Source organism: Octodon degus, unplaced genomic scaffold (genome assembly GCF_000260255.1).
Source record: "Octodon degus isolate 3935 unplaced genomic scaffold, OctDeg1.0 scaffold00031, whole genome shotgun sequence".
Lineage (NCBI taxonomy): Eukaryota > Metazoa > Chordata > Mammalia > Rodentia > Octodontidae > Octodon > Octodon degus.
Window position 1 is genome coordinate 13,053,365 of NW_004524607.1, and position 24,856 is coordinate 13,078,220.

Sequence of the window (24,856 nt, forward strand, 5' to 3'; positions counted from 1 at the left end):
TTACTTTTTATACTTTGTTTTTATACTTTTCTGCTGGATGGTTAAGACCAAGATAAAGCAAGACCTGTATAATAAGAAATGTAACTTTCGCATCTGATAAGGTCAGTCAGATCCCCTCAGAATTTAACCTGAAATCCTGAAGCACAGTTTGTAGACCCTTTGTCAGTGTCAGCCATGTGGATGAGTCACAGCCATTGCTTGGCCAGTTTGCTCTCTGTGAAAGCCTGAGAGAATATTTTCTCTCCATGTGACTCTCCTTAGGCACACTCTTCATCATCAATCACTTTCCTCTGTGGCCCCATAATCTGGAAATCATATATATTTTTAATTCCAGAAACTTTCATTTCAATTTTTTCAGGGCAGAACTGTGGATTCAACATGAAGACTTTGCACTGAGCTACATCCCCAATCCTTTTTGAGACAGTCTCATTAAGTCACTTAGTTTAGGTTTGTACTTGTGATGCTCCTACCTCAGCCTTTGAGAGAGCTGGGATTACAGGGGTGTGCAAGCTTCACTGACTCTATTTTCACGGTTACTTTCTGCTTGTAGAAAGCAAGGTTTGAGGGCTGGCAAGATAGCTCAGCAGACTAATGCAGGGATTGGGGTTTGATCCCCAGCTCCTGATGCTGCATCAGCCCCACCCCACCCCTGGGTAGTACTGAGCTGGAGGATCACTATGAATCTGAGCTTCATAGTGAGACCCTGTATCAAACACATTTAAAAAAAATTTTTTTAAGAAAGACTTGTTTTCTTCTTATAGTAAGGAAAGAGTTTCCTTTGGAAGTAAATGTATTTTGATGAAATGGGAACAAGTGTAAGAAACAATATTATTAATGAACAATAAATGAATTATGAAAAAAAAGGTAGTGTTGTTGCTCCAGCATCTGCGGCTGGAGAGAGCCTGGCTCCCTTTGAGCTCTGTAACTGTGTGGTTCTCCTGCAAAGCTGCGCATGTGGATAAGATGGAGCAATCTGAGCCACTGGGCAACTTGGACACTTCCCCTTTCTACTCAGACCTTATCCCTGTGCCCCTTTCTTGCATCAACTTTCTTGCAATGACTATGTAACCCGCTTCACATGAATCTCAGTACACAGACTCCCTAGTGCACATCAAGCAACTTTTTCATTCCCCAGTGCATGACTGAACTTCTTTTTGAGGTCCTAATACATGGGGGGATTGGAACTTAACCCTCTGCCCACCCAGTACCCTCTGTGCCCTGCTTCCTTCCCTAGAGTACATCTGCATCTCACCAGGTATGGGTGACACCTCTGCAGAAGGCACCCACCAATCCATCTACTGCATGATGTACTCTCAGCCTGCACCCCACCCCAGATGTCCCTGGTCCCTATGCACAGCTCCATCACATCCAGGGAAACCTACAGCCACTTTCCTGGCACCACGTGGCACTGGCTTCCTGGACACAGCTCCATATACGTGTCCCTTCTCTGGCCTTTCTCAGCCACCCCTAAACACTGCCTCTGGACCCCCATCATTTGCCTCCTATCTCTCTTCAGAGGATTCTTTTGGCTAACTGATGTCATTAGTAAAAACCACATGGGGCCAGGGAGCTAGCTCAGTAAAATAAGTGCTTGCCTGGCAAGCACAAGGGCCTGAGTTCAATCCCCGGTTCCGGAAAAAAAAAAAAGTAAAAACCACAAGGGGTGTTTTCCTGGTGTGCTGAAGTCACCCGATGGGGTCAGCTGGCACCATCACCTCAGCAGCATAAAGCTTTTGGAAACATAAAGGCAAGAAATCTTCTTGCAATTCTTTCCCAAAAAAAGGAAGGGGATAGAGAAGCATCTAAAGAAAAACAAAATTGAGGGCTGGCGAGATGGCTCAGTGGTCTAAAGCACCTACTTGGAACAAGCTTGGCAAAGCACAGGGACCGCGGTTCAATCCCCCAGCACCACATGCCAGCCAGCCCCGCCCCCTGGTGGGCTGAGCTGGCCACACACACACACACACACACACACACACACACACACACACACTAAATAAATAAATGTTTAAAGAAAAACAAAATTGAGAATGTAACGTTGCAAAACCTTATCCATCCACACACATTCTTGGTTGGAATCTGTCTTAGAATTGCTGCCTGAAGCATCAGAGATACAGGAGGATTCTGGGAGGCTGAAAGAAGTGGCCCCCTCTTGTTCTCCCTGGGAGATACACAGAGATGTGGAAATTATTCTTATGGCTCATAAAAGACTTAAGACACTAGCAACTTGTGAACAAATCAATGCTAGCCCCTCTATTTATATGTGATCCTATTTCATCTCTGCAAGATCACTGAGCAATGGGTAATAATGTGACAGTTCTGATCTTTCAAAATACGCTGAGGGAGGCACCTTCATTGTTTCCCCCTTAGATACGACACCAACTACATCAGAGTTCAGCGAGCTGGAAAGATCCACTTACTTTGGGAGGCTGAGCGAGAGGACCACAAGTTTGATCCCAGCCTGGGCAACTTAGTGAAATCTCAGTATCAAGACAAAAATAATCAAATTTGGTGGTGCACACCTATAATCCCAGTATTTGGGAGGCTGGAGGCAGGAAGATCACTGTGAGTTCGAGGCCAGCCTCAACTACATAGTGAATTTAAGACAAGCCTGACCTCCATCTAAATAAGACCCCCATCTCAAAACATAAACAAAACCAAAAAACCAATCATGCAAAATGCCCCCGGATGCAATCCCTAGTGTCAAAAATAAAAATAAAATCATCCTTGCCTATCCTATGAACTTCTGTCCATTGTGCTCTCTGGAATTTATATGGTCCGTCATGAGTAAATCTCCAGCTTGCTTGCTTGCTTGCTTTCTCTCTCTCTCTCTTTCTTTCTAAGTACTATGGATTGAATGCAGGGCTACTTATTCACCATTTTAAGCTTTTGAGATAGACTCTTGCTAAGTTTCCAGGCTGGATTTAAACTTGCCACCTTCCTGTCTCAGTCTCCCAGAGTACCTGGATCATAGGTGTGGGCCATCACGCCCATCCGTACCTCTCAGTGTGGCCCTTTTCTTGCCTATGTAAGCCAGGCCATGTCCCACTGCCCTGGAGTGGGACATTAATTACTGCATCTGGACTACTATTTCTCCCACTTTCTTCAACACAGTGCAAAACTAAACAAGTCCCTGCTGAACCCTGGGAAACGTGTGCCATCAGACCCTTCCCTACCCTCCTCCTTCTCATATGTCTATCTGCTGACCTGCAGGCGATGGTTTGAATGTGACATCCCAAAGTTCACACGTTGGAAATATAACTCTCAGATCCATGTGACTGGTGTTTGGAGGTGGGGCCTCTGGGAGGTGATTAGATTTAGATGAAATCATGTGGGTGGGGCCACCATCACAGCATCAGTGGCTTTATAAGAAGAAAAGAGAGCCAGTCAGCATGCTTGCTCTGGCTCACCATGGAGTGCTGTCCAGCACAGCACAGCAAGAAGGCCCTTGGCAGATGCCAAGTACATGGCAACCCCCAGAACCAAGCCAAACGAACCTCTATGCTACAGATTACCCAGCCTATGTTATTCAACTGTGGCCTTGAGAAGTAGTCTAGGACACGGCCACTGTGTCCCATTCACTGAAGGTTCTTTTTTGTGGCACTGGGTCTTGAACTCAGGGCCCCACATAAATTAGGCAAGTGCTCTATTGCTGAGCTACATCCTCTAGCCCCTCCCCTCACTTTTGAGATGGGGTCTCTCTAAGTTGCCAAAGTTGGTCTCAGACTTGTGATCCTCCTGCCTTAGCATCCTGAGCAGTTGGGATTACAGGTATGCACCACTGTGCACCACTCATCAGAGATTTTAGTAATGTGTCTTATTGCTCACACTGCCCACATTTTTGATATCTTTCTTTCTTTTATTGTGTGTGTCTGTTTTTGAGACAGGGTCTCACTATGCAGTTCAGGCTGGCCCTCAGCTCACTTTGTAGCCCACACTGGTCTTGAACTCACAACAATTCTCCGCCTCAGCCTCCCCAGTGCTTCTGACCTCTTTCTTGATGAGTTAACATCTTTTTTTTTTTTAACAGTACTAGGGATTGAACTCAGAGACTCATATGCAAACCAAGAGCTCTACCAAGTGCCTTTTATCTAGGTTTTACTAGGTTGCTCAGCCTGGGCTTGAACTTGCCTTAGCCTCCTGAGGAGGTAGAATTATAGGCATGCATCACTGCACCTGGCACAAGTTAACATCCTAAATGATCCCTCCACACATGGGCCACTTACTTTCTTGGTGTCTCCCTGTCAGTGCTCTTAAGCACCCTCCTTCTGACCACCTCCTATCACTCCAGCTTCCTTCTTCTGCATCTGAGCAGGTGGCAGGGCAAAGACCCCATGTCCTTGCTGCCTGACCTCAGGTTAAATTTATGACCACAAATCTCCAGGCCCAGCAAGGCAATGATACTCTTCTAATCTTCTGTGCTCCATTGCTTCTTCCACAAACTCCAAGATCCTCCCCCTGCCTTTGCTCTCTGTTAGTGCTGCCCCTTCTTTGTCTGAGCCCCAACATCAGCATTGTCTCTGAGCAGCACCTGGTACTACCACTTGCTCCCTTCTGTTTGGAACACGGTCTAAGGCTCCCTGGGACACCACCCTGCTCTGGCTCTGCTCTGCCTCTGCACCCCTCTTCTAGATGGACAGCCAGCCCTCTAGTGCTCATTCCCAAGGTGTACATATAGCCAGTTTCATGGCTGCACATACTCTCTATGACAGTGACACCAATTTGAAATATGTGCTTTAATTGACATATAGTAATGCCATATGCTTATAGGGTACCCTATGACATTTACACACACACACACACACACACACACACACACATTGTATAATGATCAGTACATTGCTGCCAAAGTGAGCATACTGTGGAATCAGATATCAGGGTAAGAATGGCGTATTCCTCACTGCAAACATTTATTGTACCAGGAATCAAACTTTGGGCCTCACACTTGCTAGGCAGGCATTGTGCCACTGAGCTACATCCCCAGACCTGCAAACATCTATCGTGTGTGTGTGTGTGTGTGTGTGTGTGTGTGTGTGTGTGTTACTAAGAACTGATCCCAAGGCTTCCTAACTGAGCTATATTCCCAACTCTATTTTTTTTTTATTTGAAACAGAGCCTTACTCAATTGTCCAGGTAGAACTCAAACTTTGGATCTTTGGATCCTTCTACCTCAGCCTCCCAAACTACTGGGATTATAGGCATGTGCCATGATCCTGGCTAAGCATTTGTCATTTCTTTGTGTTGGAAACATGGAAAATCCTCTCTACTATCTATTTTGAAATACACAACTAATTGGTGTAAACCACACTTAACTACTGTGCTATAGGACATTAGAAATTATTCTTCCTATCCAACTGCACCACTGTACTTGGTAGCCATCCTTTCTCCATATTCCTGCCCTCCTTCCCAACCTATTATAAAGGGTGTAGAATAGTTGATTTATAATATCAACATTTTAAGCTACTACACATGTGGGCAAGCAGACAGTATTTTGACTGCCAATTGAAATCTCTGGCCTCTGAATCCTCTTATGCCCTTTTACTTGTACCTTAATATACAAGAAGCTCATATATAATTGCCTACTTGAAGGTCTACTTGGCAATTTAACATGTCAAAATCATGCTGCACTGTACAAAAATCACTTTCTTCCCTATATTTCCCTATTACTGTGAATGGAGCCACTATTCCTCTAGTACACCCTGTTGCATAAGACAAATACCATACAGTTAACTTCTCCACTCCTCCCTCCTTCTTCCCACTGCCTCCCCATCTGGAAATCCTTTCTGTTTTGCCTTTTAAAAAAATTCCTAATATGATCCCCTTCCCAGACCATAATGGTCTAAATTACCATCTCTTCTCACACAGACTATCATTATTAAGGCTGATGAGATAGCTCAGTGGTCTAAAGCGCCTGCTTAGGCAAGACTGTCATTGTGTTAAAGGCTTGAACAACCTCTAATGGGCTTTAGAAAATGATTGGAAGGGCCAGCCTGATAGCTCAGCAGATTAAAGTGCCTGTTGATATTATAAAGAGGGACCAGGGTTGGATCCTGGGCATGCCGTGCTGGTCCTGCCCCCGCCCCCGCCCCGAAGGCACACTGAATCAGTGAATGAGACTGGGTGTGGTGGCGCATGCCTGTAATCCCAGTGCTTAGGAGACTGAAAACAGGAAGATCACCACAAGTCCGATCCGTGTAGTAAGACCCTGTAGACCCTATACTAAATACATTTGAAAAAAAGAAAGTGATTGGATAATAAGAGCTCTAACTTAATCAGTGATTTGAGAAGTTCAAAGCTCAGTAGGAGGGGATGGGAAGATAGCTCAGTGGAATAAGTGCTTGCCTGACAAGTGTAAGGTCCTGAGTTCAATCCCTGGTACCATCAAACAAAAAATACCAAAACAAAAAAATACCCTCAGTGTTCTTAACAGAATCTTAACAGAAGATTAGGCCTACTTGGATGAAGCATGGCTTGGAACAATGTATTCTGTTTCACCTTTTTGCTCAGTACCCCCCACACACACACACACACCTGCCTGACCTCAGGCTAAATTTATTATCACAAAACTACACAAACACACACACACACACACACACACACACACACCTTCTCACTCTCCTTCCCTGCTGCCATGAGGCAGGCATCTTCCCTCCATAGTATCTTCAGCCACAATGCTTCTGCCTCCCCACAGGCCTAGAAGGAACAGAGCCTTGTGACCATAGACTGAAACTTGTAAAACTATGAGCTGAGTAGTTTTCCTCCCAACTATTATCCTCAGATGCTGCGTTACAACAATGGAAAGTCAACTAACATTTTCTAACTGGCTTTCCTTTAAAAAAAAAAAAAAAATTTTTTTAAACTGGCTTTCCTGCTTCTCTGTAGAGCTTTTGCTACTGTATGTACCTCTCCAAACAGCCACCAACATGATCTCCAGAAAACACAAGGAGATTGGTTCATGTCACTGTGCACAACCTTCCAGTAGTTTCCCCCACACTTAGAATGAATTCCAAATCGCTCAGTAAGACCTTTTATCACTTGGCCCCCTGCTGCCTGGGCAACCTCCATTCCCTCTTCCTGCCTCCCACTCCCTCACTCTAGCTACGCTAGCAATTCTTGCTGCTTTTCCAACATGCCAGGCATTTGCCCTCTTGCTCTTCCCTGCTTTAAGTGTCTCGGCTCCCAGCGGCCCAAGTGGCTCCGCCCTCCCTTCGTTCAATTTTCTTCACCAAAATCTTCTCCACAGAACATGTACCCTGACCAGTCTCTGGCCTTTTCTCAAGTTTATTTTGTCCTAGTTATATTTTTCTCTGAACACATCCTATCTAAGCCAGGATTTTAGTTCCCGGATGGACTAACTAAAATTTAAGTTTTCAGAGCGCAGCGTCCCTATTTACTATGATGCCCCTGCTTCCTACAACAGTGCCTGGCATACAGGAAGCCCTCCGAATACACGTGTTAAGTGAATGAATGAATGACTTGTCAGACACCACAAGCATGGCGAGGGAATGATGAAGTGATTGCCCACTCCATTTCCTTAGCTATGTGCTTTCCCACCCTTGTCAACTCTAAGGAGACAGTGACACCTTGTGGGGTCGAGCATCCCCGGCCCTTTGGTCCTCCCACCTACTGGGGGAGTCAAGGGTCCGCACTTTGATTAGTCAGCAGGAGCGGCCAGGCGGCCCTCTCTATGGTCTCGTTTTCAGGGTCCCTCTCCCTGGCACCCGGCTTGCCTCTATGGTTCTTCCTGTCCTTAGTCGGGAGGGGGCGCTGTGCGCAGGCGCGAGGTGACGCCGCGTCGGGGCCGGAAGGAGCGCTTCGGCGCCCTCAGTGGTAGCGGCGCAGCTGCGAGCGTCGGTGGAAGGAACCGAACGCTCAGCGCGGAAGCTTCCTTGTGAGCCGGTCAGTTGCGGGGTAAGTGGTCAGCGTAGGAGACGGTTGGTAGACCGCGCAAGAGTGGTGCCCGCTCGTGCAGCCGGTGGGGGTAGGGGGCGGGGGCCGCCGAGCTGAGGGGCGCCAGCTGGGTCCGGGGGCGCACGGGGGCTGGCGACAGCGGCGGCCCCGGGGTCGGGGGTTGGGCGCCCGGGTCCCCTCCCGCCACTTGGGGAAGTTTCGCGGGCCAGCCCCTGGGCGTGCTGTGAGGGAGCGACACTCCAGAGAATCCCGGCCTCCGCCGGTGGCCCTCACTTGCCCTCTCAGGAGGCCGAAACCGCGGCGGCGGCGGCGGAGTGTGAGCTCCGACCGTTGACCGTGGGGAGCGGAAGGTGAGGACTGTGACTTTGAACTTCACCTGCAGCGTGGGATGCGGCTGCCCCTCGCAGCGTCTGAGCACAAGTGGGCGCCTGTCACCCAGCACTCGAGAAGACACCGCCTGGGTGTCAGAGCCCCTTTGCGGCACCGAGCGTGACTGGTGCGACCAACGAACCCGCGGCGGCTGGTGCGTGCCACGGGTGACCCCAGAGCTACAACGACCAGTGGCTCCAAACTTTGCGCAACTTTGGCCTGTGCCCAACCACCCTGCCTGTTTTGTGTGTGCCCCCTACAGTCCCAGAACACAGCGGTCCACTCCTCCATTGTGCTCAGTGCCTGGGTGGCTGTTTCCCTGGGTGTTTACATACAAAGAGAAAACGTTTCATGTCACTTTACTGGAAGGAAGAAGAGTTGAAGCTGAAAATTTTACGACATGTCTCAGTTGGATAAATTTGTCTGAAGGAGAGTTTGCACCCCAAATTTAACATACCAAGGTAGTGAGCAATGGTGAATTTGAGGAAATGGCTGAAGATCCTGGGCCTAGTCCCCTGAAAAGGTCTTTAGAAGCTTTAAGTTTTTGTCCTGAAGGCTAACAGCAGCTAACAGAAGAGAACCCTGCTGGCATGACAGCTCATGCCCCTGACTCCAGCACTATAGGAGGCTGAAGAAGCATCACAATCAAGCCTAGGAAACTTTATGAGACCATATCTCAAAATTGTAAAAAGGCTGGGAATGTAGCTCAGGGCAAAGGCCCTCAGTTTAGCCCCCAGTGATACAAATAAGTAAGAGTGGGATGCGTGAAAAACTTCAATAAAAGTTGTGGTATAAATTAGGATAGGTAAGGGGGTCTGTGCTAACTGTAGTATGAACTACTGTGTTTACCATGTGTGAGGCTTTACTGTATTCTGGATTTTTCCCAACATAACTAATTCTTACATCTGGTAATGTCATTTTATTTGCATAAGACAATGCTGTGTACCACACATACTATAAGCATTTTCCACATACTAGCTCTTTTAATTTATTTATTTATTTTAGTCTTTCAGACAGGGTCTCCTAGGCAGCTCAAGCTGGCTTTGAGCTCACTTTGTAGCCAAGACTGGAAGTAGCAACAGTCCTGCCTCAGCCTCCGAAGTGCTGGGATTACAGGTGTGCACCACCACTCCCAGTTTACTAGTTCTTAATTCTCTCAGTGATGCAGATTCTTTTGTTAATTTTCATCTAAAAAGAGAAGAAACTGAAGTGCTAAAAGCGCTTTTGTAGCATCTGCACTGTATTTCATGTCTAGCAATGAGCTGTGTTGTAAGGCCACAGAAGTGAAGAAAATATATGGACTTGCCTCCATGGAATTTAAGGTTCTGGCTGAAGACACCAGTATTAAAGCGTTTCTAAATAACTGTTATGAAATCAGTGTGTGATAAATATTTTGCTTATGCCACTTAGCTATATCCCCAGCCCTGTGATAACTGTTTTGAAGAAGTGAGGATGTGAGTGAACGTGGTGAGGAAGGATATCTAGGATGTGTCAGAAAGATTCTCTTGAGGAAGGCAAGAAATGGAGAATGAAGAGAAGTAATTCGGTCAAAGACAGTAAATGCCCAGTGATAGAGCACTTATCCAGCATTTGTGAGGCCCTGGGTTTGATCCCCACCAAAAAAAAAGAAACAAACTACCAGAGAAAGCCTCAAATGGAGGGAAAGAGCAACTTATGGTCAAGGAGCCTGGTCATTGTTAACTGGAAAATAACAATGAGGAAAGAAATAAAAGATTGTGGTGGCAGTTATTAGGTAGTGGCACTGAGCAGGATTTAAATTAATCAATTTTCTTTTCATGTTTACTTGTGAGTCTGTCCTAGGCCTAGGAGACTTGTCTTAAGGCCACAGCTTAAGGATACCTGACTCCAACCTCTTTTTAACTAGATAAAGACTGTAGCCCCGGGCATCTCCTTTGTGGAGACCTTCTTTGAATTAACATGATTCTCCTAAATTAACATGATGGCTTACCATGAGAAGTCCTTGAGCAGACTTCCGAGGTCCTTTACAGATTCCCCACTTTTCTTCAGGATTCCCTTCCCTTGTTTTGATAACTAAATAAATGTAGATCGCCCAGAAAATATCTTTGTCTTAGTCCCAGAGGATCTCAAATTCTGTTAAAAGATTTTGATCTTCCATGGAGCACTAAAATCCTATCGCTTGACTCATGTATTTTAGCCTTTGCCATCTATTCATTTGGGAGGTTGCAGGCCTGAGTCTGCAGTAACTTAAGAGATAACATTATTCTATTGTTTTAAAACATTCCCCCACCATGCATATTACTTACTTGTCTTTTTTTAAATCAGTTGACAGGTAAGGAAAGCTATGTTTTATGTTAAAAGGCTTAGCCTACCCACTTGAAAGTTGTAAATTTAAATTTAAGGTTTAAATCCTTGCTTATAGAAAGACCAACTGATTTTTAGAGCTCTTTTGATTCTGTTTAACTCCAAACTAGTTGTTTACAGTTTTATCTATAATTATGAATGTTATTTTACCTCAGTATTTTGCTTTTCTGTTAAGAAGAACACATTAACCATGCATGATGGTGCACACATCTGTTATTCCAGCACTGTGGGAGACTAAGGCAGGACTATCATAGGTCCAGCCCAGCTTGGGCAACTAAGCAACTTAGCAAGACCCTATCTCAAAATGTAGAAAAGGCTAGGCATATAATGTAGTTTGTTACAAACTCCTTGGATTAATCTCCAGTAGTGCAAATAAAACAAAAGCCCAAAACATTATATTTCATTATTCTGAACTCATTATTTGCCTTTTTCATACTTAATTACCATCCTATAGTCATTTGATCTTAGCATTCAACTTTGACGCCTTAATTCCTCCTGTCCTAATGGCCAATTACATGAAAAAATCCCATTGAGTCAGGTGTGGTAGGCCATACACAAAATTCTAGCACTTGGGCTAAAGCAGGAGGGTTGCTGTGAGTTCTAGGCCAGCCTGAACTATAGAGAGACCTTGTCTCAGGAAAAAAAAAAAAAAAAAAAAAAGGCACACACAGAGAAAATTCCATTGAATAACTTCTGCAGCCCGTATTTTTTTTTTTCCTCCCCATGCATACCGTTATTTGGAGTTCAGACTTGACAGGCTCTTGTTTCCAGGTTTCTTGGCAGCAAATGTCTTCTACGGGCTATCTTGCACATCATAGCTGGGCTGATTTTCTGAGTGCACAGCTCTCATCACATTGTTTACCACTTACTAGAAATAAAAATTTGAGCTCAATTTTGTGTACTGATCTTTCATAAACCACCCCAAAACTTGTTGGCTTAGTACCTTAATTTTATTGGGAAGGCCTAACCTAATCTCTGTCTTTTTCTGGTTCCTTTGCTTATAGGCGAGGTAGTCAGAACCAAAGAATCTATATTATGCATTCTTGTCTACTGTATTATGCGTTCCTTGTTACGATCTCAGCAACCCTGTTTTCTGTCCATGTAGTTTCAGATCTTATGTGATCTCTGCAGTAGGGTATGCAGTCTTCTTACCTGGTGACACAGCCTCCTAGAGCTTTATATGAAGGCTACTGTTCTCTTAAGGGCCAGACCAAAATCTGGCACAGTGTGAAGCTTAGCTTGAGTATGATTATTCTCACTAACCCTTGCCTGGCTGCCTGGCTTCCCTCACTTGGAATAGTCATCTTATTATAAGAATGAATTTATAATATAACTCATTAATACCCATATTTTCTCACTGGCAAGTCTGCATATTCTTTAAAGCAAGATCCTGGTATGTTATGTCTTTATCTATATGCCCTGTGATGCAAAACAGATTCTTTACAACACATGACAGGCCCACAATAAATGTTTACTGAATTATTTGAAATGTTAATGTGCATAGTGCCAGTTTAGTATAGAAGATTAAATGCAAGGGAAAAAAAACATAATTACAATTAAGCTTTATTGATTTAACATTGATTAAATATTAATTTGTAAGCTTACAAACGATCTATATCCAAAGAGTTAAGTTGCAGAGTTCATATGTGAATGAAGAGCAACTATCATTAATAGACATTTAAAACATGCTTGGAAAAGTTGTTGTGGGGCGTAGTATGATGAGGGCATGCCAGCTATTTCTGTCCTGTGCCCACCTCCCTTTGCCCTTTTGTCACTGGAAAAAAATCAAAGGAAATTAACACTAAACTTGAAAGTTTTATTATCCACAAAGTAAGTGTTACAGAAGTAACATTATAGAAATAGTTCTGGAAAGTGGGGGACATGCAAAACTGCAGAACCAGATATTATTTCAGGAGCACATGAGTGGAGAAATGAAACATAAAAGAATGAGAAGTGTTATGGTTTGTGTCTAGTTTTTCCCCTTAAGCCTCATGCAGTTTTTGTTGTTGTTCATTTCACTTTAATATTTTTCAGAGTATAAATATTTTAAGACTGACAAGCTTCTATGACATGTTAAAATGTCAGATCTAATTATTCATTAATAATGAGAAAGCAGGGCCAGGGAGATAACTCAGTAGAACAAGTGGTTGCCTGACAAGTGCAAGGGCCTGAGTTCAATCCCCAATACTGCAAAAAAATAAAAAATAAAAAGAGGGAGAGAGAAAGCAAATAAAATGATTTTGGTACTTAAAGTACTAAAAACACCATTTAAGTTGAACCTCAAACAATGATAAAGTTGAAACTCAAGTCACCCTTCTGACTAGTGTATGAATGAGTAGCATTAAATGTAAAACAAAATTCCGAGCAGGCTTGGCAAATTAATGGAATGCATTATCAAAGATATAAACACATGGGAAAAGAACAAAAAACTTATAAGACTAGATAACAAAAGGATAGAGAAGTTTGCTAAGAGAAAGTTTCCTCAGAGGATACATGGTAGATAGAATGAAGTAGTAAAAACAAATGCAATCTTGAAAAAGCTGAGCCTAATGAATAATATTGCCAGGTGTGGTAGTGAACACCTGTAATTCCTACACTCTGGTAGCCTGAGGCAGGAGGGATCCCGCTCAGCCTAGTCAATTTAGTGGGACCTTATCCCAAAATTTAAACTGTGGAGGTCTGCCCATTAGCTCAGTCATTTAAGTGCCTGCTTACGCAAAGCAATTAGGCTCAGGATACTGTGGTTCAATCCCCAGATCCTCAATCCTTACCAGACCTACCCTTAAGGCATACCAAGCCAGCCAAAAAAAAATCCAAAATTAAAACCATAAGAACACCAAAAGCCCTTGAATGTAGCTCAGTGTTAAGGCTCCAGGCACAGTCCAAAGTATTATGCAAAAAAAAATTAGGCTATGAACCTTTAAGATATGAAACTGAGTTTGTACACAGTTCAAATCACAGAAAAAAGTGAGAGGGACACAAACACAGGAAAGAGGAAACCTCCAAAAGTTATGACTCCCTTACAAAACTAAACTAGTAATAGCATACAACAAAACAGATCTGTGGGGTTTAAGATTCTACATTCACTTTTAGCATTTTTGTGTTGAAATATCAATATCATTCACATAGAGTGATATGGTTTCCAATATACTCTTACATTCAAAAGTCAAACCTAGGACTGGCAAGATAGCTTAGTGGACACAGGCACATGGGCCAGGCTTCAATCCCTGGCACCACATGCCATGCTGCCTCCCTGCCCCCCTCCCCGCCCCCACACTGAGCCTGAGATGGAGTCTGGGTGTGGTGGCTCATGCCTGTAACCCACAAGTCCAAGCTGTGTAGTGAGACTCTGCACAAAAACAACTCAAAAGTCAAATCTATATATTTAATAATGTACAGATCATATCAATGTAAATGTGGTCAACCAGGTGAGTATATATACTGAAGTGTAAAGGAACAACTTTAGAATCAGTTAACTTCAGTTAAAGGATGTTATGGTTTGTGTCTAGATGTGTGAAACTCCCCCCTCCCCCAAGTCTCAAGCAGTGGTAATGTGGGCTTCTAGAGTTTTTAATTGACTCATGGTCCCATGCTGGGATTATAGTTGTCAGTGGTACACCCACCCTAATACAGGTAGCCTGCATACAATATAAGGGAGAAAAAGAGGCTTGCTCTCTGCTGCCCCTCCCTTTGTGCTCTTGATTGTTTTGTTTTTACTGTTTTCCACCACAGTGAATGCTGCCTTCTCCCATGTGCCACTCTGCCTTGGAGCTAAGTATGGCCTGAAACCTCCATAAACTGTGAGCTAGATAAACCTTTCTTTCCTTAATTCTGAATATCAGGTATTTTGTCTCAGCAACAAGAGAAAAGTAGCAAAGACAAAGGGATAAAGAAAACAAACAAACAAACAAAAAATTGTTGAAACTAAGAAGAACACTCTGAAGATAAGACTTGTCCCAGCACTCTAGGGAGGCTGATGCAGGAGGATGGCGGACTCATGTTCAGTGTATACAACTTAGAAAGACCCTGATTTGCTACTATTGCATCTTGTAGAGCATGTAGTTCTGCAGCTGCCTGTAATGCTTGCCATGACAGTAATACAGTACAGAATCATTGCTACACCCATGGATCTTTTAGGATATCCAAACTAATCCACCCAATCAGTCAATCCTTCTGATAGAACAAACATTAGGATGCCTTATTTTAGTGATAAGCCAGACCTTAGATTAAATGAATGTTTTTCTGATCTTTTGATCTCTAGTTGGTATCTTCCTCCTTCATGTTGTTTGTCAATTTTTCCTCTTAGTGCTTTGAAACTCTCATCTGTAAAGTCTTAATTTTTTGCTCCTCTCCTCACTCTTTAGCACCTCCTTGAACTCATGTAGCTTTAGACAGGGCTTTTTCTGAGGTAGCTGAATCTAGAGTGTGTGATTGATTCCTAGTGCAGTGCTGGGATTGAGGGTATAAGTGCTACACAGGCCCTAGGGCAAGTAGCCAGTATATAAATAAGGCACAGAAAGAAGCTTGTCCCCTCTGTCCACACATACTGCTTTTGCTGTCTTTCACTGCCATTGAAACTTATAGCAATAAAAATGAACAGCCACACACAGTATGGATGGATCTTAAAACAATTGTTGAGTGAAGGAAACCAAGCATTAATGTATATTGAATGACTTCCTTCACATAGTTTAGGCATGACCGAGGTATTTTGAGAAACTTCTTTATGTGTATTATGTTTTACAACAGAGTAAGGGGGAAAGTCAGTGTAAGAAAAAAAAGATCTGCTACTGTAAAACCATAATTGGGGAGATCAAGACTTTTTACTAGCCTATACAACTTTATTTTTTAACCATGTTCTGTACTTTGATGAAAATTAGAAGAAAAAAATTAAGACTAAAGGCTAATTACAACTGCTTTTTAGTTCTAAGGTCCCTATCTGTAATCCACCCAATCAGTCAATCCTTCTGAGAAAAATCTCAGTTTTCTTTGCCTTCCTGAGGAGAAACCAAGTGCTCAAGTAAACTCCAACCCCTGGCTTCTCACTAAAGTGTTAATAATCAAATACTATCAGCATTTTTCCAAATAAGTTTTATGTATTTCCAGTGTATTTGTCTTCCCTTAACATATCCACCACCTTAGGAAAATCTTTCTGAAACATGTCATTGCATTGTATTTCAGGCACAAAATATATGATAAATAGAGAAATTGTGGTTTATAAATAAATGAATAAATAGCTATGCAGGCAGTATAAATGTGTTATCAAAGTTTTACAACAACTTTTGGTAACTGTAACTGAGCAAAGGTATCTCAGTTTTCTAAACTACAAATTCAGGTGTTCTGTTTCTCCCTTGAAGTAATGAGCGTGGTATTACCTATAAATACCTTAATATAAAAGAACTCATAGCAAATTTGGACCTCTTCTAATCAAGTGCTTTTCTTTCAAATTGGGTTTTTAAAAAGTATTTTGAGGGGCCAGCAAAACAGCTCAGCAGACTAAGCGCCTACTTATGCAAGCACAGGGACCAGGGTTTGATCCCCAGTACAACATGCTATGCCAGCCCTGCCCCCAGGTGTGCGGAGCTGGCCACCAAGACTGGGTGTGGTAGCACCTGCCTGTAATTCCAGCACTGGGGATGCTGAAAACAGGAGGATCACTATGAGGCCAAGCTGCTTAGTGAGACCCTGTAGCAAATACATTTTAAAATATTAATAATAGTATTTTGAATGCTAGTTTCAACAGCCAAATTCCTTATTTTTTTCTTTTATCAAATCTGTCTTTCAGTTTTTACAATAGAAATCAAAAGAGATAGAACTCATTTTCGTTTGATCAGAATATCAAGCTTGGTTGGTGGTTTAGGGTTCTTTCAAAGTGGCACACCCTGAGGTCCAGACTGTAGAGGGAGGTAATGTGATGGTGGAGCTTTTAATGTCTGCCTGGAAGGAGGGCTCTGTGCATCAGGTCATTTAACTCTAACCTTCAGTCAGTTGACTCACCTGGACTTCAGATCAGACTGCCTAAGTTTAAATCCTGGTTTTGCCACATAGTGGATCAGTGTCTCTGGATAAATTACTTAATCTCCTAAGCCTAGTTCCCTCACTTGAAGTGAAATTGATGTATGGTTGTTTAAAGAGTTATATAGATATGAAGTGTTTAGCATAGTCCCTGGCACATATAAGTGTGATGATGTGACTATTCCTAATGCTAAAATAAAAATAGCTATTCCTACCTTGCGAGGCTATGGTAAAGATTAAACAATAAGAAGCCGCTTTGTATATGGTAGATGTTATCAAAACAGTTCTAAGTGCCCAGTAGATGTAGTTTATTAGTAAAGCTAATATAACTAAATGGTTAGGGAGATGTTGAGGGAAGAACCTTTTATTACCCCTTCCACATTACTCTTTACTCCTGTAGTAACTACACCAAATTTCTTACTGTAAGGAGCTTCATTTTTTCCTGGAGGTAGCAAAAACTGTAGGTAAACTTCAGTGTTTGCTTTTTTGATTAGATAGCTAAAAGTAAATTTAAAAGCACACTTGTAATCCCAGTACTCAGGAAGGCTGAGGCAAAAAGATTCCAAGAACGTGTGGTTTGTCAGTTTTTCCTCTTAATTCTTAAAGCATTAAGCATAGCCTAGGCAGCTTAGTGACTTAACAACACAATCTCAAAATAAAAGAAAGCAGTTGGTGATGTAACTCAGTGTGAAGGTCCTGGGTTCATGTCCCAGTATCAGTAAGACAGAATTTGCTACCAGAGGAGTGGAGTCATTGCTGTGACTGTATCCAACACTGTGGTTCAGGAGCCTTTGGGAATGACCTGAATGTTTGAAAAGGTTCAGAGATGTCCCCTGAAAGAGCAGAGCTGGAATGCCTTAGGCTGTTCTGTATGGGAAATTCTTGTCAGAGCTCAAAAGACCAGAAGGCTGATAGAAATTCTGCCAATAAAGTCCAGGGAAGACCTTCTGCTGGGAAGAAGTATTGCATTGAGTGCTGGACTCCAATGTGTGTTACGGCAGAAAGTTTATCTTGCCTTTTGCTCTTGTCCAGAGATTTTGCCTGAAACTAAGATTAAGGGCAGCAGAAGAAATTTTAAGGCAGTCAAATGGTGTGGCTCTTGTTGGGGGCTTTTAGCCAGATTTATGTTGAGAATTAAGAGCAAAGAGCCCATCAGGGTGATTTAAAATGTTGTAATTCTGGCCAGAAAGGAAGCGCCAATAAAGCTGTGGACTGCAAAAATAGAGCTGAGAGGAGACCTCAATTGCTGAGAAGGGACCAGAGAATAGAAAAGATGGCCTGAGGATATCACTAGAAACAGCAAGTTTCCACCCTTTGTTTTGAGGGAAAAGCCACAGGGCACTATGTTCCAGAATGGCAGCAGCCACCTTATGTTCCAGAATGGCAGCAGCCTTACCATGTTTCAAAATGGCAACTGTTGTATCAGGTCCCAAGATGGTGGCAACCTAGAGAATTTGTTTCTCAGGTTCTCTGGTTTTGGTATCAGGTTAATACTTGCTTCCAGGAATGAATTTGAATTTGAAATGTAGAGTTTGAGAAGTAACAATATTAGGTCTTCTCTAAATTTTTGTAGATTTCAGCAGTGAATCTACTAGGGCTTGGACTTTTCTTTATTTACTTTTCTTGGTATTTTCTTTATTTCATTGACTATTAATTTATGTAGAATTTTTCTATCTTCTTGATTCAGGTTTGGTAATTCGTATGTATCAAGAAATCTATCCATTCTTTTGCATTTTTCATTTTATTAGAAAACAGTTTCTCAGAGCGCAGCAGTTGGGGTTCCATCCCTGATGTGCCATGCCAACCCTGTTCCCAGGCACACTGAGACAGCGATTGAGACTGGTATGGTGGCGCGCACCTGTAATCCCAGCACTTGGGAGGCTGAAAACAAGAGGATCACTTCAAGTCTGATCTGTGTAGTGAGACCCTGTAGACCCTGCAGACCCTGTACCAAATACAAACAAACAGAAAGGAAGGAAGGGTGAGTTTGTCAGCCAGCACCAGTGTAGGCAAGTGCAAGGATCAGGGCTCAATCCCCCAAAATACATGCTGCATTGGCCTCACTCTTGGGTGCACTGAACTGGCGACTGAGTCCAGGCACGGTGGGGCATGTCTGTAATCCCAGCACTGGGGAGGCTGAAAACAGGAGGATCACTGAGAGTCCATGCTGTGTAGTGAGACCCTATACCAACTTAAAAGAAAAAGAAAACAGTTTCTCAGAATATAGATGATAATCTTGATCTCCACAGAGTCCTTTGTGATTTCACCCTTTTCACTTCTAATTGTGTGGATTTGAGATTTTTCATACCTTTCTTCAATAAAGTTGACTAAAGGTTTGTTGATTTTATTTAGTCTTTCAAAGCACCCATTCTTCAATTCATTGATTCTTATATTTCATTCTTAATTACCATTGCATTAATTTCTATTCTGATCTTTGTAATTTCATCCCTTGTAGAAGCTTTGGGCTTGGCCTGCTTTTCTTTTTCTAAAAGCTATGGTTCCAAATTATTGAAGTTTACTATATTTTCCTGATAGAGTTATTCACTGCTATAAATTACCCCGTGACTATATGAGGCTTTGGGGGGGACATCTACGCACAAACCCTAACATTCTGTCGCTGGCCCTCAAGAGACTCATGCATGCACATCCCTTTATGCAAAAGGCATTTAGTCTGTCTCTAAGAGTTGTCACAATTCTAAGGAGAAATGATAGGATAAAAAGGGGGGAAATCATGCAAATGTGTATATACAGGATAGCTGAGATGAATGTACTACTGATTTGCATCAGTGTTGTTTTTTTTTAAGTAGCAGTTAATGTTTAAAATTTTTACATTGACTAACTCTGTATGGTAATATCTGCAACCCAAGCAACTAAATCAAGAACAGTACTGTACAATATAAAAACCAGGGTCAAAAACACTTCTCATCTTGGTCTTCTAAGTGTGTACCATTTCTAATGTCTTATCAATTAAAATAAAAAGTAAAAAGGACAAGAAAAAAATTAAGGTTTATTGAAAGAAAGTTAATGTTTAATTAGATGACCATCTTACATACTTATATCTGGTAATCTGAGCAACAAATTTGATGATAACAATATGTAGTATAACAAACATTGTTAATTTTGTCTTGTTTTTGAAATTCTGTATCATTTGTATTGTATGTTACTTTGTTTCTATCTTTGTTTTTGTCATTTGTTTTTGCTTTTACTTTTTAAAATAAAAAAGCATTGCCAAAATCGTAACAGTTTCAGCATTGTTGAAAAGTCCAAGTCCCCCTCCAAAAAAAGTCCAAGTCCCAAGTCTCCTCCAAGCTATAAGACAAACTCGTAGCTGTGAGCCCCTGTACAAATGAAAAGTTAAACATTACCAGCATTCAGTGGCACAGAATAGACATTCCTTGGTATTTGATGGGTTTTGATGCTACTCTCTACGTTAACTACTTTTTAACTGTTGTTTTCTAATTTTTCCTAGTATACTATTCATTTCACATATTGACCTTTTATACAGACAACTTAGATTCGTTCATTCATTCACTTTTGCATCTCAATAGCTATATAGTTACATGTGCAAAATTTGTGTCTTATGGGGACAGTTAATTATAAATGCTCAAGAGTTTTTATTTTATCTTTCATTGGTAATTCACCTGGAATTGACTTCTTTGTGTGCTTTGAGGCATAGACCAAGATTTCCATACCCCTTGTCCCCATAGATGTCCAGTTGACCCAGCAACATTTAAAGAGACTGGTCTTTCTCCTTGCTGGACCCCAATAACACCTTTATTTTGATGTGAGTGACTGAAAGTAGGTAGATATTTTTCTGAGCCCTTTATTCTACTTTGTTACATCTATTTTTGCAGCACCATACCCTTATCTCCTGTAATAAAGGCACTTTGGCTTAACCACCTGTCCAGCAGACAGCTTAACTGCCTGCCTGGTAAGAGTAAGTAAGGTCCTGAGTTCGCCTTCCCATACCAAAAAATAAAATAATAATGGCACTTTAAATTTTTCCTTTTAACCAGTATGTTATTTCTCCTATCTTAGTACTAACGAGGCATAACCCTGCTTAGTTTCTGAGATCAGGGAAGATCGAGTATTTTATTTCTTTTTATTGCCTTACCCTGCTTACTGCAGCCTCCCGGACAGTGTTAACAAGAAACTGTGGCAACTCCTTCTTAGTCTCAGAAAGCAAGCTGTTCATTGTTCACTGCTAGGCATTAGGCAAGTACCCTTCTCAGAGTAATGACTAAGAGTTTTTCTTCATGAACAGATGCTGAATTTTAATGTTGATTTTTTTTTTTCAATCTACAGAAGTGATTTAATGTTTTTTCTCTTCCAACAGTAGAAGTTAGCTTGATTTGGTTATGTTTAGAAATACTAATTTTCTAATTTTCATGCAGGTTTTAATAGCAAAATTTTACTGGGCTGGTGAAATGAGGAAATATGTCCTGCCTGAAAGAATTTTTGTAAAGCTAGTTGCATTTTTTTTCTCACACTTAAGATTACATAGGAAAGATTTTCTGGGCTTACAGTAAGTATTCTTGGTGGGAATGTTATTAAATACTGATCTAATTTATTTTTTCTTTTTTGGTATCAGGAATCAAACTCAGAACCTTGCGCTTTCAGAGCTATATTCCAGACCTGTGTGTGTGTATGTTATTAAGCATTGAACTCGGGCCTTATGTGTCCTAGACAAGCACTCTACCACTGAGCTAATTCTCATTCCCTAATTTCTTTATCTGTTAGAAAACTGAACTGTTCATATTTTAAAATTTCTTTTTGCTCAGTCAAAGTTGTCCCTCAAGGGTTGTATCTATTTCAAACAGCTATTGATAATATTGTCTTCCTGTAGAATTTGTAGTGATAGCTTTTACAGTCCTGATGATAGTATGTTTTGTCCTTTTTTTTTTTTTGATAAAAGTCTTTTTTTAAAAAAATCAGTTTCCATTTTCTTTTTTTTTTTCCTCACAACCGGGGATTGAACTCAGACCCTTGTGCTTGCCAGGGAAGTACTTATTCTACTGAGCCATCTCCCCGGCCCCCTTATTTGCCCATTTTCTTAAGAGCCCAACTTTTTGCTTGGATTTCCCTTGGCTGTATATAAACATACAAAATGTGCAATTTTCTTGATTTCTTCTTGGGATTTTCTTTCTTTTTTTCCTTAGGATTTTCTGTTTAGTTTTATGGGTTTAACTTACTGTGCTTTTCTTGCTACTTAAAATCAAATCTTAAGTTGATTTTCAGTCTTTTTCCTAAAATATGTACTTAAAATTGTAAATGCCACCTAAGCGTTTCTTTAGCCCTGTCCTGCAAATATTTACAGATTTTATTTTTAAAATTTTTGTTATCTGTCAGTTTTTCTTGACTTTTTCCTCTAGATCACTAGTGTTTTTTTCTGCTGTGCCCAGGATCCTGTTTGTAAATGCTAGTGTTGTTGATATTCTCATTATAATTATTTCTTCATCTTTTCTTTTTGTTTTTTGTTTTTTGTTTTTTGTTTGTAGTCATTTCTGTATCCTGTCAAGTAAGTTCAGTATCTGAATCACATGTGAGTTTCTGTTTGTGGTCTTTCCCTTGTATTTTATTTTCCTTTGTTCCTTTAGTGTGTGTGTCAGAAAAAGGAGAGGGGGGAATGAGAGAGAATGAGATAAGAGTTGGGGTCTTGCGTGACCCTGCAGTTTTCTTTTTTATTTGATCTTAGCCAAAAGGCAGACAAGCATTGCTATTTTTTTTTCCATCAGAGCCTGAGCATCCAGAGTGAAAAATCGTAGAGGCTTATAATCTCTTCTCAGCTTCTTAACATCTGAATTGTGAGGAGTTTGGTCCTGCATGTGCACAGCATAGATCAACAAACTGAAGGAGGGAGGTGTTACAGTGTGGATTTTTAGGAACTCACTTCTTTGCAGTCCTCCTTGCTTAGATTTTGACCATTAACACTCAACTACTGTGGCAGCCCCCAACTCTGACCTTTGACCCTTCAGCGTACTGCAGCTATTGCTTCTGTCCTGGCTCCATTTTCTTGCCCATGTTCTTAGGGTAATGCTTTTGCCTGAGGGAAAAAAATCCACAATGACTTACATTTTGTCCTCCTGTGCTGCTCATTTTTCAAGGATCAGAACCTCTGAAACCCCACCTGCTGGGTGTTATCCATTGCTTTTAAAAGATTTATTTTATATATTTGGTCTCACCCTTTTATATGAAAGGGTCAAGCATTAATCTAATGTAAGCTATTTTTGTCATAACCAAAATTGCTGTGAGGGGCTGGTGTGATAGGCAAGCTTAGGCAAAGCGTAAGGACCATGGTTGACTTCTCAGCACCACATGCCGCTCCAACCTCACCCCCAGGGCTGGGATGAGCCAGCCAGAGTCCCGGCATGGTGGTGCACGTCTGTAATCCCAGCACTGGGAAGGCTGAAAGCAGGAGGATCGCCACAAGTCCAAGCTGCATTGTGAAACCCTGTAACAACCAAATACTTAAAAAAAAAAAAAAAAAAAAGACATAAAATAAGGCTAATAGTAGTACCAGTCTTACATGGTTGTTGTGAGGATTAGGGACAGTTTGGGCAAGAACAGTGCTTAGAAAAATACCTCAGGGGCCGGGGAGATGGCTCAGTGGAATAAACACTTCCCTGGCAAACTCAAGGGCCTGAGTTCAATCCCCGGTTCCGCCAAAAAAAAAGAAAAAGAAAAATACCTCAGATGTAGCATCTTCGTTTTAGCTTGTTTTATTACCTCTGTTGTCCTCTTGAATGAGACCAAAGTCCTTATAATTCAGCTGTGTTGAATCTTTACTCCCTCAGTATGTACACGTAACCTTCAAAAGTCTCCTTTTTAAGTAATTTTTGTGTCATAGTCATTGGTTCCCTAAAATTAAGGCCCTACTTCACTTTGTATGCTATTATTTCTGTAATTGCACCTATATTAGGACAGAATTTAAAACAGAAGTTTACTTTTGCAAGGCTGAAAGTCTGAGAAGATGATGCCTACATGGTTGAGTTCTTTCTTTCTTTCTTTCTTTTTTTAATTGTATTTAGTTCAGAGTCTACAGGGTGTCACTTGGACTTGTAGTGATCCGCCTGTTTTCAGCCTCCCAAGCACTGGGATTACAGGCATGCACCCCTATGCCCAATCTCAGTGGCTGTCTCAGCATGCCCTAGGGGTAGGGCCATCAAGGCCTGTGATGCCAGAGATGGAACTCCAGCTGTTGCACTCTGCCTAGGCAAGCGATTTATTCTGCTGAGCTATCTGTCCATCCCATGGTTGAGTTCTGATGAACACTTTCTGGGTCACAGACAGCTGCCTTGCTAAGTCCTCACATGGTTGAAAAGAAGCAAACTCTTGTGTCTTTTTCTAAATTTCTTAATCTGTAATAGAACCCTAGCCCCATGGCCTCTTCTAAATCTGATTACCTCTCCCAAGTCCTGTCTGTAACGTTGTGGGGGTAGGACTACAACATAAGAATTTAAGGGCAGAGGACACAACTTAATCTAGAGTACCACCCTTCTTTCTCAGTTATGTTTGTTTTTAATGAAGTGTGTGTTTTTCAGTGCTGAGGATGGAAGCAGTAAGAGTGGAAGTTTGAGCCCAGCCTGGGTAATTTAGTGAATTGGGAAGACCTTGTATTTAAAAATTGGTTTGGAAAGGGTATGGCTCAGTGTGAAGGCCCTAGGTTCAGGCTTTATTAACACATACACACCACTTTTGTTTTTGTGGTGGTGGCTTCTAATAGTGCTCAAGAGGCTAAGGCAGGCTGTGGGATACATTGCAAGCTCGAGTCCAGCCTAGAGTACATAGTGAGACCCTGTCTCAGAAAAAAACTCAAATATAATAATTACAGCATTTACTTGTCTATTTGATTTTAGTAGTTTGAGACAGGATCTCAGCATGTAGCTCAAACTGGCCTTGAACACACAGCAGTCCTTCACTACAGTCTCCCGAGTGCTAGGATTATAGCAGTATACCACTATGTCCAGCTTACCGTTTTAAGTTCTCTCTTATACCATTCCTTCTGTTCTCTGACACCTCCATCAGATTTGTGTTACAATGCTTCAATCTTCTGTGACTTTTTTACTGAGGTCTCCCTATGTTGCCCAGGCTGGTCTTGAACCTCTACTCAATTTTCTGGTTTCAGCCTCCCGATTGCTGGGACTATGGGCAGGCAATGTGACTGTGCCAGGCTTTTCAGTGACTCTTAAGCCTTTCAATTTTTTTTTTTTTTTTTTTTTTT

The 24,856-nt window shown here is 41.7% G+C and overlaps 1 protein-coding gene across 2 annotated transcripts in view; it reads left to right on the forward strand.

Annotated features, from left to right (window-relative positions):
• Positions 1–7,797: 7,797 nt before the first annotated feature.
• Positions 7,798–24,856, forward strand: part of Rnf216 (ring finger protein 216) — a 170,848-nt gene continuing 153,789 nt past the window's right edge. For both annotated transcript variants that reach the window (XM_004629597.3, XM_004629598.3), the window contains exon 1: positions 7,798–7,911. The gene's annotated coding sequence lies outside the window, so the exon portion shown is untranslated. The remainder of the gene's footprint in view (positions 7,912–24,856) is intronic.